Source organism: Phodopus roborovskii, unplaced genomic scaffold (genome assembly GCF_943737965.1).
Source record: "Phodopus roborovskii unplaced genomic scaffold, PHOROB, whole genome shotgun sequence".
In the NCBI taxonomy this organism is placed as follows: Eukaryota; Metazoa; Chordata; class Mammalia; order Rodentia; family Cricetidae; genus Phodopus; species Phodopus roborovskii.
Genome location: NW_026126424.1, coordinates 5,993,758 through 6,006,458, shown reverse-complemented (window position 1 = coordinate 6,006,458; position 12,701 = coordinate 5,993,758). Strand labels below are relative to the sequence as shown.

The following is a 12,701-nucleotide window of genomic DNA, read 5'->3' as shown; positions in this document are numbered from 1 at the left end:
AAGAGTTGCTGTGGTCATGGTGTCTCTTCACAGCAATAGACTATTAACTGAATCCTAGAGTCCCTAGTTCTTCTATCTGTCTATCTATGTATCTCTTTCTCTCCCACCTTCTTTCCCCACACTTTTCCCCACTTATGTGTCTTGACTTAAAATCTTTTTCTGCCACATATTCCCATAACCATATAATGTTCTGCCTAAGTGCATAAGACCAAGCAACCATAGATCAAAGCATCTGAATTTATAACCAAAGATAAATATCTCTCCCCTCAAATGGTTTATGTGTACTGTTTTCTCACAGGAATGGAAAACTTGACTCCTGCAGAAAATTGATACCAGAAAAATGAGTCATTGCTATGACAACCTGACCACTTGGTTGAGATGCCTCTGAAACAACTTTGAAATGTGGGTTAGATAGCTTTATTTGGCTATACTAAAACTTAACAGGTGATACTGGTGTGAGAGCAAAAGTCAGCATGCTGATGAAAATAAAGACAGTGAAATTAAGTTCATGAGAGTTCAGATGGGAACAAGGACTCTATACACATCTGGATGAGAGGTCCTTCATTTTATATTCTGGAAAAGAGCATTGTATCAAGGTCTTGAGACATCAATGAAGGGTGAATTTGAAGGTGGATAATTTATTCAGCAGAAGAAATTCCAAGACTTTTATACTATGACATGTTTTGCTAGCTATTGTAAAGCTGGATCATTTACAATCATATTAAGAAGCTTTTTAAGCAGAGAAGAAAAAAAAACTTTAAAATGTACAATCTGGTCAGAAAAGCTGGTGTGTAGTTGAGGCTAAGGAAGGCGTAGTTTCTGAAAAGATCTATACCAGCACAAAGCAACCAAGTATGTGAAAACATGTGAAAGCATCTTAGGAATTAGCCTGACCCCATCCAAAAGTTTTACCCCAGAACTCTTGTCATGAAAACAGCCACAGTCCAAAGTAGCACAGCTCCCACTGGGGATGTCCACAGACTTTGATACCAGTTTTGTAGTCATACTAAAATGCAGTTATGGAGTCATGGAGACTTACATTAAATTTTTAAAAGACAATGTGAGAGGTAGTACTATGTGTGATAGCTTCAGATTCCTGCAGGAGATTCCTGAGAAGATAGTGTGTGAAGCTTTGAGGATGAGGTCCTAGCCACATTGGAGAATCTAAGAGGTAAAAGTGACAAAAATCTGGAACATACACTAGAAAGACTATAGGCAATCAGTAGAATCAGGTCAATTAACTACTATCTGGGCTGCAGCCTTCAAGGGTATGGGAGTGGGGCTTCCCACTCACATGGTGTGCCACATGCCCCAGAGGATTGTCATGGAGATGTAGGATTTAGTGTTTGTCTTCTAGACTCAGTTTTGCTTCTCACATTATTCCCCTTTTGAATAGGAATATTTACTCAGTGTCATTGTATGTTGGAAGTATTTAACTTAATTTTTTTAGTTTAAAGGGGCTTAGAATTAAGGGCTTAACTTCTTTTAGGGCAGTCTTTGACCTTAGACTTTCAGACAATGGTAGAATTAATACTTTTGGGACTCTTGATGTTGGACTAGATGTATTTTTCACTATGAGATAAACATGATCTCTTTCAGTTGTTTTATTGCTCTAACCAAAACTTCAAGTACTATTTTGAATAAATTCAGAGAGTGGACAACTTTGTCTTGTTCCCAATTTTAGTGGAATTGTTTTGAGTTTCTCACCATAAAGATGCAAGGATGGGTCAATATATGAAGTCTGTCTGTATAATATACAGTCAGCATCAAATTAAATGGTGAGAAACTCAAAGCAATTCCACTAAAATCAGGAATAAGACAAGACTGTCCACACTTTCCATACCTATTTAATATAGTTCTTGAAGTTCTAGCTAGAGCAATAAGATAATAAAAGGATCAAGAGAATATGACTGGAAAGGAAGGAGTTTCTCACTATTTAATTTGATGTAAATTACCTTTCTTATATTTAAGTATGTCCCTTGTACTCCAATTTCTCCCAGAAATTTATCATGAAGGGGTGCTTGATTTTTACAAAGGACTTTTTTTTTTGCATTTAATGAGATGACTTTGTGTTTTCTCTTTCAGTTTATTTATATGCCAGATTACATTGACTAATTTTCATATGTTGAACCATCCCTGCATCTGTGGGATGAAGACTACTTGATCATATGGGATGATTTTTTGATGTGTTCTTGGATTTTTTTTTCTATTTTGTTTAGTATTTTTGCATCAATTTTTATAAGGGAATTGATATGTAATTCTATTTTTCTATTGAATCTTTATGTGGTTTGGGTTGCTGTGGCCTTATTAAATGAATTGAGCAATGTTCCTTCTGTTTGTTTTCTGGAATAATTTTAGTAATTCAGGTATTAACTCTTTTTTGACATTCTTGTACAGTTCTTCACTAAAACCACCTGGTCATGGGTATTAGTTTTGGTTGGGAGACTTTTAGCAACTGATTATATTCACTGCTATAGTATGTATTTAAATTCTTTATGTGATCTTGGTTTAACTTTGGTAAGTGGTACTTATTGAGAACATTATCCATTCCTTTCAGATTTTCCCATTTGGGAGAATACAGGTTTGGTTTAGTTTTCTTTTGTTTGCTTTTTGTTTATTTATTTGTTTGTTTGTTTTTAGCTCTTTGAGACAGGGTTTCTGTTTGTAACACTGGCTATCCTGGAACTTGCTCTGTTTACCAAACTGTCCTGAAACTCAGAGATCTGCCTGCTTCCTCCTCCTCAGTGCTGGGATCAAAGGTGTGTGTGACTACTGCCTGGAAAGTTAGGGTTTTTAAAGTATGTCCTTACTATTGTCTGGATTTCCTCAGTATTTGTTGTTATGTCCCCCTTTTGTCTCTGATTTTGTTATATTGGATAAGGGTCTGTCTACTTCTTGGTGATTTTCTCAAAGAACCAATTGTTTGTTTTATTGATTCTTTGTACTGTTCTCTTTGTTTCTATTTTATTTATTTTAGCCCTCAGTTTGATTATTTCTTGCCATCTACTCCACTGGGATATTTGGATATGCTTACTCTTTTTTGTTCTAGGGCACTCAAGTGTGCTGTTAAGTTACAAGTAACTCCATTTTTTTTTATATGTATGCACTTAGTGCTATAAACTTTTCTCTTAGCGCTGATTTCCTTATGTCCCATAAATTTCAGCATGCTATATATTCATTGAATTCAAGAAAGTCTTTAAGGACTGCTCGAACGACTAGGGGAAGATGAGTCAAAGTCAGAGTGGTGGCCATGGTCCTAGGGCTGGTAAGAAGGACGACAAGGACAAGAAAAAGAAATACGAACCTCCTGTCCCAACTAGAGTGGGGAAAAAGAAGAAAACAAAGGGACCAGACGCTGCCAGCAAACTTCCCCTGGTGGCACCTCACACTCAGTGCCGCCTGAAGTTACTGAAGTTTGAGAGGATAAAAGAGTATCTTCTCATGGAGGAAGAGTTCATTAGAAACCAGGAGCAGATGAAACCGTTGGAAGAAAAGCAAGAGGAGGAAAGATCAAAAGTGGATGATCTCAGGGGGACCCCCATGTCTGTAGGAACCGTGGAAGAGCTCATTGATGATAATCACGCCATTGTGTCCACATCTGTGGGCTCAGAACACTACGTCAGCATCCTTTCATTTGTGGACAAGGATCTTCTGGAGCCAGGCTGTTCAGTCCTGCTCAACCACAAGGTGCATGCGGTGATCGGGGTGCTAATGGATGACACAGACCCCCTGGTCACAGTGATAAAGGTGGAGAAAGCCCCCCCCAGGAGACCTATGCAGATACTGGGGGACTGGACAACCAAATCCAGGAAATTAAGGAATCTGTGGAGCTTCCTCTTACCCATCCTGAGTATTATGAAGAGATGGGGATAAAGCCCCCTAAGGGGGTCATTCTCTATGGTCCACCAGGAACAGGTAAAATGTTATTGGCCAAAGCAGTAGCAAACCAAACTTCAGCCACTTTCTTGAGAGTGGTTGGCTCAGAGCTTATTCAGAAGTACCTAGGTAATGGATCCAAACTCATTCGGGAGCTGTTCCGAGTTGCTGAAGAACATGCACCATCCATGTGTGATGAAATTGATGCCATGTGTGATGAAATTGTGATGAAATTGATGCCATTTGGCACCAAAAGACATGATTCAAACTCTGGAGGTGTGAGAGAAATTCAGCGGACAATGTTGGAACTGTTGAACCAGTTGGATGGATTTGATTCGAGGGGAGATGTAAAAGTTATCATGGCCACAAACTGAGTAGAAACTTTGAATCCAGCACTTATCAGACCAGGCCGCAGTGACAGAAAGATTGAGTTCCCCCTGCCTGATGAAAAGACCAAGAAGCATATCTTCCAGATTCACACAAGCAGGATGACCCTGGCTGACGACGTGACCTTGGATGACTTGATCATGGCCAAGGACGACCTCTCTGGGGCTGACATCAAGGCAATCTGTACAGAAGCTGGCTTGATGGCCTTGCGGGAACGCAGAATGAAAGTTACAAATGAAGACTTCAAAAAAAATCTAAAGAGAACGTTCTTTATAAAAAACAAGAAGGCACCCCTGAAGGGGCTCTATCTCTAGTGACCCACAGTGGCCTTCAGGGAAGTTAATGAATTTCCCCCACCTGGAAGGATTGGAAGCTGCCCCAAGGAATCCATTTTCCAGTGAGTTTTGCTAGTAAAGAACCTATCTTGAAGGATGCTATGTAGGGTTGGCCATTGTGCTGCTCTCTGCTCCCAATAAAGGGTTGTCTGATTTGCTTTTTTTTTTAAAAAAAAAAAAAAAAAAAAAAAAAAAGTCTTTAATGTGTTTATTTGTATATTGACCCATTTTTGTTTTTCATTCTGTAGGATGTTGTTCAGTTTGTAAGTTTTCTGTTCTTTCTGTTGTTGCTGTTGTTGATATCGAGCTTTAATCTCTGGTCATCTGATAGGATGTAAGGGCTTATTTAATTTTCTTGTATCTGTTGAGACTTGCCTTGCCAATGAATATCTGTTTAATTTTTGAGAAATTTCTATGAGGTGTGGAGCTGGCATCTTTCTGACTTTTAGAGTCTCCATTGAAAAGTGAGGCATAATTCTAACAGGTCTGTATCTATATCTATATCTATATCTATATCTATCTATATCTATCTATCTATATCTATATCTATATCTATATATTTGTTATTTTTCATTTTAATATTTTGTAACAATTATCTAAATTATTCTATTATTAGTAAAAAAACTCAATAGTCAGATATTGGTTAAAATCTGATTGATCAGGGAAGCAGCAGAGAAGAGACCAGTGACATCTCCTCACTCTCCTTCCCAGATGCAAATTCCTTAGGAATTCTTTCTAAACCCTTCCTTACTAATCCTCTGGCTGAGTATATGTCTTGGGTCCTCCAAAACTTCTATGACTGATTCTGCTCAGCTAGTAGCTAGCTCTGCTCTCTGATTCAAGGTAAATGTTATCGGCTACCTTGAAAGTGTCAGAGTGTGATCAGAATATCATAAACAATATTCTTGCTTTGTTCTATGTGTTTTGTTTTTTAATTGTTATGCGGTAGGGGGACTTCTTTTCTGATTTCATCTATTTGGTGTTCTGTATACTTCTTGTACCCTTATAGATATCTCCTTCTATAGGTTAGGAAAATTTTCCTCTGAGATTTTGTTAATATTTTCTAGGCCTTTGATCTGAGTCTCTTCTCCTTCCTCTATTCCTACTATTCTTAGGTTTGGTCTTTAAATGGTGTTTCAGATTTTCTGCATGTTTTATGTCAGAATTGTCAGAATTTTATTCCATTAACTGTCAGAATGGCAAATAGCAGTAATACAAGTAATGGGTCAGGTGGGGGAAGATGTGGGGCAAGGAAAACACTCCTCCATTGCTGGTGGGGTGTAAACTCGTATAGCCTTTATAGATATCAATGTGGTGGTTCCTCAGAAAGTTGGAAACCAATCTACTTCAAGACCCAGTATATCACTCCAAAATATGTTCTATCCTACCTAAAGAACATTTGCTCAACAGTGTTTATTGTGGCTCTATTCATAGTAGTCAGAAACTGGAAAAAGTGTAGATGTCTCCCAACCAAAGAGTAGATAAAGGAAATATGGTACATTTACATGGAGTATTGCTGTTAAAAATAACATCATGAAATTTTCAGGAAAATGGGTGGAACTAGAAAATAATCATCCTGAGTGAGATAGCCCAGACATAGAAAGAAAAAAATGTTATATATATACTCACAATTGGGTATTAGCCATTAAGTGAATGATAACCAAGCTACAGTCTATAGACTTAGTGAGGTTAGTCAAAGAGGAAGAGTCTAGAGGACAAATGGAATAGAATAAATTTTATGGGTAGAGTGTGGATGGGTGTGGACAGGACAGGGAGATGGGGTGGAGGGAGACAGCAGGGATGGAGAGAAATTGGAAAGTGGTGTGGAAATCTAGTGCAATGGAAACTTCCTAGAATCTATAAAGGTGATCATAATGAGAACACCTAGTAATGTTGGATATGGAGTTTCAACCAGTTTTGTTCTAACCATGCAAACAGTAGCTAGATTGGATTAAATTCAACTGAGATTTTGGCCAAGAGGGTCCCAAGGAGAATCCTCAAACAAACCCACAAACCGACAGTGGGGTTTTCATTGCCAAGGACAGTTGCCACAACTTTAATTGAACATGGAGAAGCTGACCTGGTATCTACATGGAACTTTCACCCATAAATTTTGGTTTCTTTGATGTGGAAAGATACTTTTCAGGTGATTGAAAGAGAAATGTACACCAAAATAACTACAAAACTTTTGGCCTAAAATCTATTCTGCATGCAAAGCATGCAGGTCAAAAGTGGCATGTCACTTGTGGAAGTTCCTAACTAATGTCTGATCTGACTTAAGGCCCATTCCAGGGGAAAGAACCTATACCTAAACCAGACACTGCTTAGGTGACCAATAACCAGACATCTAAGGTAAAACCCAACTATGTATGTACATATATTCAATAAATGAACTCCTAATGATATTCTGCTATACTCATAGGCCAATGCCTTATACAGTAATGATCAGAGAAGCTTATTCTTGCAGCAGATGGGAACATATGCAGAGATCTACAGCAAGTTATAACTCAGAGAGAGAGAGAAAGAGAGAGAGAGAGAGAGAGAGAGAGAGAGAGAGAGAGAGAGATTCTAAATGGGAAGTTTCCACCAAATCCCTCCCCTCAGAGCTCAAGAAATCTTGAAGAAGAGATGGAAAGTCAGTAAGATCCAGAGGTGTAGAGGACCACAAGAACAAGGACCTCTGAATTAACTAGAGAAATACATATGAACTCACAGAGACTAAAGCAACAAGCACAGGACCTACATGCATCTACACTAGGTCCTCTGTGTATATATTATAGCCATTGGCTTAGTATTTTTATGGGACTCTTTACTGTGAAAACGAGTGTGTCTCAGACTCCTGTACTTCCCGTGGGATTGTTTTCATCCTGTGGGTTGCTATGTCCAGCTTTGATATGAAAGTTTTTTGTTTCTCTTAGAAGCCTAAGTTTTTTCTAATGAGAGATAGAAAGGGAGTAGATCACAAGAGGAGGTATAAGGAACTTGGAGGAGCAGAGGAGTTGAAACTCTAATCTTGATATATTGTATGAGGAAAGAATGTTTTCAATAAAAGAAAACTGAAAATGAAGAAAAATCATAATCTGTACTAGAATTTCAGAGTAATGTTATTTGTCAGCACTCACTTAGACTTAAATGATCTTATTGAATTTTAATCAGTTGAGTTTCAGTTTTCTAATGAGAGGATGCTTTGTGACACTGGATATATACTGTGTATTATCTCTTATACACAGAATATACATCTTGTCTGATACGAGAGTACCAAAGTCAGAGTTATGCAATCCTCAACCTTCAGTTTAAACCAAATTATTTAAGTTTTATATCTATAAAATGGGGATAAATATTTTCTACCTACTTCAGTAAGAAAAGATCATATATATATATATATATATATATATATATATATATATACACACACACATATGTATATATGTGTGTGTATATATATATATATGTATATATATATGTCAATTACTTTTCTTATTGGAAAAAATAGGCAAGTCAAGTAATCAGAAATGACAGACAGCCTTTCCATGGAAGCTCAAATTGTTAGTTGGCAGCAGTCTTGTAGTTCTCTAGACCTCTAGAACCTAGAATTGGGTTCAATTTTCTCTTCAAACCAATATTGGCTCCCTCTTTTATGTTCTCTCTCTCTCTCTCTCTCTCTCTCTCTCTCTCTCTCTCTGTCCTCTCTCTCTTAGTGAGATCAACAACTAACTTATCCATGGAGCCCTCATCTAATACCTGTTGGAAACAGAAGCAAACACCCATACCTAAACACTGAGTCGAACTAGAATCCAGATCCAGATGGAGATTACAAGACCAGCTTGCAGAAACACATAGAGACAGCAGACCTGATCAAGGAGGAACTAACGGCCCCTCAGACTGATAGCTGGGAAGCCAGTATGGGACTGACTCAGGCCCCCTTGAATATGGGCCTCATCCAGAAGGATTGAGCAGTATAAGGGACTTTGACAGTGGAACCAGGATGTATCCCTGGTGCACAAAAGGACCTTGCAAACACATCCCCCATGGAGGGATAACTGCCTTAACCTAGAGACAGGAGAGAAGCCCTAGTCCCTACTTCAAATGACCTGTCAGATCTACATGACCCCAACTGGATGGCATTCCCCTACATACAGAATTTGGCGGGGGATGGGAAGGGAGGGAGGTTAGGGTGCATGTGAGAGGGCAGAGAGGATAAAAATAAGGAAGGGAGGGAGGAAGGGAGGGAGGGAGGGAGAGAGAACTGGGATCGACATGTAAAATAATAAATTAAATAATAAATAAATAAATAAATAAATAAAAAGAAATCAGAGACAGTAGGGTCAGAAGTTTATTATCAGCTTCAGCTGTATAGCAAGTTCAAGACCAGTCTGGGATACTTGATAGCCTTTATGAAAAAATAAATGAACAAAATGAGCCCAGAGAGATTGTTCTATGAATAAGAAAAGTTGCTACTCTTGCAGATGACCCAGGTTCATTTTCTGGAACCCACATGGCAACTCATAGCTGTCTATATATCTAGTTCCCAGAGATCCAACACCCTGAGCTAGCCTTCTTGGCCTCTTAGGTACATGGAGTGCTTATATACACACACATAAGTAAAAAAAAAAATTAAGTAATTTTTAAAAATGTAAATAAATAAGCAAGTATCATAGACAAGTGGATATTATTCTCATACCCAACATGCCAGTGATTATGTCTTGCTTGGTATAATCTTTAAATTTATTGCTTTGTCTTATGTGTATGGATGTTTTCCTTGTATGCATGTCTGTATACCATACATGTGCCTGGAAATCAAGACTGAGTCCTCTGGAAGAGAAGCTAGTACCCATTACCTTTGAGGTATCTCTCCAGCCCTTTGCTCAGTAATTTTAATCTCTTAAGCTCCTTAGTAAAATGCCCATCATGTAGACTGTGCTTAAAAGATAATGGACATAGAAAGATAGCTTGAGTTAAAGGACTGAAAAATTGTTGTCAGAATGTCCCATACTACCAAAAATTACCTACAGCTCCTGAGGGTGTCTATCAATATTCCAATTATATTTTTATTGACATTTTGTGTGCACTGATGCTTTGACTGAATGTATATCTGTGCACCATGTATGGACAGTACCCTCAGAAACCAGAAGGGCTGTCTGATTCTCTGGGACTGTAGAGTGCTCTTAACTGCTGACCATCTTGTCAGACCCTCCAGTGACATTTTTCAAATAAATAGAAAAATCTTACAATTTACGTGGAACTGAAAATTATTCTAAATAGCCAAATCAACCTTAAAGAAAAATAACAAACCGAATGTCACACTAATTTCAAAACCTACACAAAGATGTCAGAATCAAAGCACCATGCTGGTAGCATAAAACCAGTCACATCAACCAAGGGAACAGAATAGAGGGGGAGAAATAGACACACACAGTTAAAATCAACTCGTTTGAGACCAAGGTGCTAAGAATACACCATGGGAAAAGGGAAATCTCTCTGATAAATACTATTTTGGAAAACTTAATACCCATGTAGAGATGAGTGAAATTATACTCCTCATTTTATAGCATTTAAAACAATCAAAATGGATTAAAGTCATAAATGCAAAATCTAGAAATTTGCCTTCACCAAGAGCCATAGGGACAGAGGAAATTCTGGTGGCAATGTTATAGACATAATCTCAGAAACAGGAAAATATCCAAAAATAGACAAGTAGAATAATATCAAACCAAAATGTTTCTGCACAGCCAAGGCAACAACCAGCAAATTAAAGAAGTGAACTAAGGAATGGAGGAGTATTTGAAAATATAGTAAGCATATATGTAAGGAGTACGGTCACATATAAGCATGCAATACATCTGAAAAGACGGTCTAAATACAGAGCAAATTTAATTCAATAGTTTTTTTTTTTTAAAAAAGACAGCCTGATTTAAAAAATGCACCAAAGACTTATATAGATATTTCTCAAAGATCACAAATAACTGATAGATGTATCAAAGCACATTCATCACTACTAACCATCATTGAACACAAATTGAACTACATGGGATCTCATTCCACATCATTAAATGGTTGTTTTCAAAAGGACGGAAGAAAAGCGTTGAAAATAATAAGGAGGAAAGGAACCCTTGAATAATGTTAGGGTAGGGGAGCTTATTTAAAAACATTTTTTTCTTTATTTTTTTCTTATTTTACATATTGATCCCACTTCCCTCTCCCTCCCTCCTTCCTTCCCTCTCTCCCTCCCTTTGTCCCTCCCTCTATTCCTCCCTTCCATGCCCTCCAACCACCCTCCCACTCCCCCCACTCCACAGGGAGGGTGTTGCCTTCCAGGAAGGGTCAAAAAAAATCTGTTAAGTCATTTAGAGTAGGGACTAGGTTAAGGGTGTATTCCTCCATGGGGAATGTGCTCCCAAAGTCCTTTTGTGTACCAGGGATACATCCTGGTTCCACTGTCAGAGGTCGGTAGGGGAGCTTTTTATCTGGACATAACCTTCATTTGGCAAAAGACTTGAGATAGTGGAATTTTTAAAATTTATTTTTATTCTTTAACAGTATCATATATATCATTTATTATATTAGTTATATATATCATATATATTAAAGCATTTTCACTCCCAATTACTAATTTAGCAAAGCATCATTAGCACATTTGTATATAAGTGCAACTCAGATTGCTTCTAATACAGAGCCCTGCACATCTCTGCTTCCTTTTTGATTGTGCTTGCTACCAGAACAATAATAGCAATTTTAAAATAAATTGATGAGTTAAAATGCAATCCACACAAAGTCAGTAGCATGTCCAGCTTAACCATACTCTGTGCCTGGGAGCAACACATGGTTCCCATGTGCACCTGAATGATGAGTACAGAATGGTCCCCAGGCCCTCACTGCTCTCCTGCTCCTTGTCTCCCTTATTTCCCAGCCAGACATTGTTTGGCTGGCATCCCAGTTCCAGGCTTTAGCCTTCATTGCAGGATTTGGAACCCTAGCTCTTCCTCCCAACTTCATTTGAAAGTATTAACTAACAATGAGTCTTTTGTGCAAATGGCCCCAGCCCTTCATCAGCATGTGCTATTTTCCTTGTGACTGATATTTCATCAAGCTTGGCCCATGAGATATGGTTGCCCTGGCATAGCTGCAGCTGGTCAAGCCTCTCCACTGGTGGTCTCCATGTTGTAGAAACTGACCATCTGATCATCTCCAGGCCTTTCCAAGCACAACTCATTACAGAGATCCTGTTTCTGTGAGTGCCGAGATCAATTGAATATCCTATTCAGATGCCAGGCAATTTATTCTCTATCCAAATCACCAACTGACCCCAAGAGTAAGAACAATCACACATTCAAACAAACACACACTTCATTCAGGATAGTGAACTTGTTCACCTCAGAAAATACTTAAAGGAAAAAAAAAAGAAGAAGAACAGGATTTGGAAACTTGGCACCACTCAACATTAAAATTTTGCCAATCTTTGTTAGATTCAAATACACAAACAGTCCAGAACATTGACGCCAGCAATAATTGATAGAGGCTCATAGGCCTTCCTTCTTCAGTTTTAAAACCTGACAAGGGAAAATATAAGAAAAAAAAACTCTGAAATCAATACCTTTCATCTGCAGAAGACAGACAGTGGAGGAGGAAACCTGGCCCTGGGCTGGTGTTTATCTCCTTCCATGGTTTCTCTATTCCCTGGGCTCCAGAGACCATGTGGAGCAGCAGAGAATGAATAGAACCCGAAAGTACTGCAGTTTGTTCTTTCACAGAAGTTATATTTTAAGCTCTCACCATGTACTGGGAACATCAAGGTCTCTACCTTCCCACAGTTTATAATGTCATGGAAAAGACAGACAAAAGGCTTATAACTAAGTCTAGAATACAGGATAAATTGTGTTAAGTGGTGAGGGGAAAAAATAAATAAAGCAGATTAAGAAGGAAATGTCACACATGCTAGTGTATTTTGCATTGTATGTGGGGTTATCTGTCTGCCTTTCTCTCTCTCTTTTTCTTTTTTTTTTTTTAATCTTCTTGTTTGTTTTTGAGAGGGGTCCTTGTGTTTATCAGCTGACCACAAGCTCAGTAAGTCTAAGAGATGTTGAACTCCTGACCTGGGATTACAAG

The 12,701-nt window shown here is 38.2% G+C and overlaps 1 pseudogene; it reads left to right on the top strand.

The window, feature by feature from the left end:
* Positions 1-3,211: 3,211 nt before the first annotated feature.
* Positions 3,212-4,692, top strand: LOC127223056 (26S proteasome regulatory subunit 4-like; annotated as a pseudogene).
* The last annotated feature ends 8,009 nt before the right edge of the window (positions 4,693-12,701 follow it).